This window comes from Adiantum capillus-veneris, chromosome 27 (assembly GCF_014529385.1).
Source record: "Adiantum capillus-veneris isolate H3 chromosome 27, ASM1452938v2, whole genome shotgun sequence".
Classification (NCBI taxonomy): domain Eukaryota; kingdom Viridiplantae; phylum Streptophyta; class Polypodiopsida; order Polypodiales; family Pteridaceae; genus Adiantum; species Adiantum capillus-veneris.
The window spans coordinates 65,380,066-65,384,352 of NC_140957.1; the positions used below are offsets into that span (position 1 = coordinate 65,380,066).

At 44.0% G+C, this 4,287-nt stretch overlaps 1 pseudogene; it reads right to left on the reverse strand.

Moving 5' to 3' along the window:
• Positions 1-219: 219 nt before the first annotated feature.
• On the reverse strand, positions 220-1,966 carry LOC147422117 (uncharacterized; annotated as a pseudogene).
• Between the last annotated feature and the right edge of the window lie 2,321 nt (positions 1,967-4,287).

Below are 4,287 nucleotides of genomic sequence, written 5' to 3' on the forward strand. Positions count from 1 at the left end.
CTAACAAGATCCTAACATGTACAAAATCTTTGCTAACTTAAGATTCTTGTATTAGGAATCAACCCAGTATAAAATTGGAAATTTCAGCTACGCTAAAGAAGATGGAAGCATTAAGAGGTTGAAACTATAAACTCTTTATTTGGTTAGAGGTTTTAAATAGTCATGTTGCCTTTGGCTTTGAGTGGCTACATGCTCATTAGAATGCAAACACAATGTTTGCTAGGTGAGATGGATGTTAGTACATTGAGCTTCAATTGATGATATCAATGCTATGGATGTTATCCTTATGAGTGCTCAGATCAAGTGCATGACCGCTTGATGAATGATTTTAAATGATAGGACGAGAGGGGTAGACAAGGGGCAAAGCATAAATAGGGGTAGGCTCCACGTAGGTGGGTAGTGGGGGAGACTTGTAGGTAGGATAAGGCTCGACATAAGTGGGTGAGGGGACTTGTAGACAAGGGAAGGATTCTCATAAGTGGATGGTGGAGGGGACTTGTAGGTGGCTGAGGGGTCGGCATAAGGTGGGGGTTGGGTGACTTGTAAATGGGAGATAGCTCATAGTAAGGGGGTGGTGATGGTGACTTGTAAACGGGAGAACTAGTCTCCCTTCTATCTATATCTTCTATACTAATAAGGAAAAATTAGCGATAAGACAGTTTTTCCTATTAGGAAAGATATTCCCATTGTGACTTGTACTTGGGTCTCAATGTATACTCTAGTCATATAGACTCAAACAAAATTATACCATTCTATTGCTAAGGAAATAGAAATTTTTTTTAATGTATCCAAGAAGGAAAACAAATCCTACTTCAAGAAATTGGATGTTCATGCATTCGATGAGTCCAATAAGTGTGATACATATTAACTATATCCTAATATGTACAAAATATTTGCTGATTAAGATTCTTGTATTAGGATTCAACCAAATACAAATTTGAGCTATGCTAAAGAAGATCCAAGCATTGAAAGGTTGAAAATATAAATTCTTTATTTGGTAAGAGGTTTTAAAGAATCATGTAGGCTTTGTCTTTAAATGGTTACATGCTCATTAGAACTCAAACACCATGGTTTCTAGGTGAGATGGATGTTAGTACATTCAGATTCAATTGACAATATCAACGCTATGGATGTTATCCTTATTAGTGGTGGCATCACGTGCATGAATGATTTCAAACAAAAGGAGGAGAGGGTTAGACAGGGGGAGAAGCGTAAATAGGGGAAGGCTCCACATAGGTAGGTGGTGGGGGAAACTTGTATGTGGGAGAAGGCTTGACGTTAGTCGGCAGCGGAGGGGACTTGTAAACAGGGTAAGGCTCCTCATAAGTGGGTGGTGGAGGGGACTTGTAGATAGGGGAAGGATTCTCATAAGTGGGCGGTTGAGGGGACTTGTAGATAGGGGAGGGATCCTCGTAAGTGGGTGGTGGAGGGGACTTGTAGGTGGGTGAGGGGCCAGCATAAGGTGGGGGTGACTTGTAAATGGGAGATGGATCATAGTAAGAAGGGGCTGGTGGTGACTTGTAAACAGGAGATGGCTCGTAGTACGAGGGGGGCGGCAGAGACTTGTAGATAGGAGAGGGGTCATAGTAAGGAGGGGGTGGTGGTGACTTGTAGGAGACAGGCGAGGGTGTGTAGTAGGGAGGGGGTGGGGGGACTTGTAGTAGATAGGAGAGGAGGTGTAGTAGGAAGGGGTGGTGGAGACTTGTAGATGGGGGAGGGATCACCGGGTAGTAGGTGGGAGGGGGAGGATACTTGTAGTAGACAGGGGAAGGCTTGTAGTAATGTGGCTTGTAGTAGGGCTTGGGCTTGTAGTAGTAGGTTTTGGGCTTTGAGTAGTAGTAGGTCTTGGGCTTGGGCTTGGGCATGTAGTAGTGGGGTTTGGTAGGTGGTGGCGAGGGCGTCTTATAGAGGAAAGGAGAGGCGGCCTTCTTCTTGGGGTAGTAGCTGTAGCTATCGTCCTCCTCATCTTTCACGGGAGGGTAGTAGTTGGCCTGCATGCTGAGGAAGGTGGAGGCCAAGAAGGCAAGGAACATGAGGAGAGGGTGAAGGAGTCGGAAACCCATCATCGTCAGCAAGCAGTGAGCAGCAGCTAGTGGGGGGTGGAGTAGCGAGGAGAGCTTTCTGCGTCCCTCCTTTTATACTACTATGATACATTCAACCTTTTGTCTAGCCTCACTATGTGGGAATAAACATGAATAGAGATGGGGCCATGGGCTAGAAAGCAAGAAGAAATGATAGTGGAACAATTGGAATTACAAGACAATAGTAGGCACTAAAAACCATCGGAGTTTCTTGGCCTTTCCCATGTTAGGCATGTCAGGGAATCATATGCAATGTGGAAAGTCCATCATGGACTCAAAGCTCATTAAGCACTCTCAAAAGTGCTGACATACATGAGGACCAAAGCATAGCAAGTAAAATACCTTTTCTCAATAGATCTTGACCTACAATCCCATCATGAATTTTTATGCAGACGTCAACATCTTGCATTATTCCATATGTTTTCAAGGCTCAAGCATGACTTAGAGTGAAGGCATCTAGAGAGGGCCCTAACTTTCTAGGGCCATTTTGATTGCAACGAGAATTCAAATGCTTCTGCGACTAATAAAGTCTCTGACCGACTCTCCTTCCTCTCGTTGGGATTTTTGGAGCTGAGATGCTACATCCCAAAGTATGTATTATTTCAAGAACAACCTCCTTAGAGTAGGGTAAATTGTTTTTTCCTCCACCCTTAGGGTTCTATACCAATCCTCAGCCTTCCCACTTAAGATTAGGTTTAAAAATTACTCTTATGTAGGTCATTGTGTTCTCCTAGAGAATTTCATAATTGTTCAAACACTTCGATATGCTTTCTCACATCCCCATCACTAAATTTTTATGTGAGCTTGGCTATTTGTACTGCCTTACTTCTAGGGTCTCTATCAGGCATGTTATGCATATTCTCAGCAATAGCTTGAGCAAATGTTGGCAAGTCACCTAAGTGAGCAGACACCATGGGCAAAGGCGCTCCAGAGACTACATGTGGAGTAGGTATTTGCATTGGGCTTGGAGCGTAGGAATTCCTTGGGTTCCAAGTTTGGTATGGTGTTTTGCCATGTGGAAATTCAAAGTTCATATGTGTGGCCCTAGGCATAGCAGACGTCAAATGTGATATGCTAATGCTAGCCGGTATGGTCCAATTGAAATAAGAGCTTGGGTGTTGTGGTTGTGGAGCATAGGTTGTTGAAAAAATGGGAGGGGTAAGAGCTACATGAGTACAAGGACCCATAGGTATATACGATTGGTACACACTTGTAGGTACTGTTGTAGGCATTGAGCTACCATGTAGTAGTAGTGATTTACTAAGAAATGAGGTCCATGGTATGTTTCTTGGCATGACCATCATTGGGGTAGGCATGGTAGCCATGGTGTCATCAAGGGGAAGATGAGCTAGACTTGGAAAAGTAAAGCTATCACTTGTGGGCTTAGATTGCATTGAGACCCCTGACAAAATAACATATGGAGGATCCATCAGACTTATCGAGGGAGTCTCCATTTGTGATATAAGGTTGGTTGTTTAGCATTCCCTATACCCAAGAATCTCATGAGACCTGATGAAGGCATGTGGATCCCCTTTTTTGTCTCTCTAGCTCAATCACCCTATGGATGACCTCACAAACTCTTTGTCATTGATCCTCTACACTAGTATCACCCGTTGTGGATTGTAGGACATCTAACCAACCCATGTGATAGGTGTGACTTTTGTATAGGTAAGTAAAAGTTTTCCTTTGTAGCTCTTATTACCAAATATCATTTAGGAACGCTCCATCTAGGATTGAGGTGTTAGGGGTGTCCTTTGAACTAGATGCCATGTGGCTTTCTGTGGGTTGACCCTCAGTGGTCGCTAATTCAAGATCACTCGATTGCTCTCCTAGCAAGGATATTGACATAGGGTCTTTCGCTTTTAACTCTCTTCATTGCTCTACCTTGCGTACGCTCTCGAATTCCTTGTCCCTAGCCACAATGATATACCACTCAACCTCTTGCACTTCGGCAAGGCTTGTACCATCAGGTAATATAACCTCGGTGGGAAATAGCTCTGAAGAGTCAGGGGGTGCACAGAATGGAGTATCCACGTGCACACTCTGCAGGAGCATGGGGTCTATGTTGGTCATGAAGGGAAAATTTAATTCCCCACCCCTCTCATTTACAATGTTAGCTCCATGTTCGGAGCAAGCAGCACTACTAAAGGTTTCCTTCAAGCCGCTAAGCACGCTCGACCCAGAAGTGGGCCCATGGCATGCATGT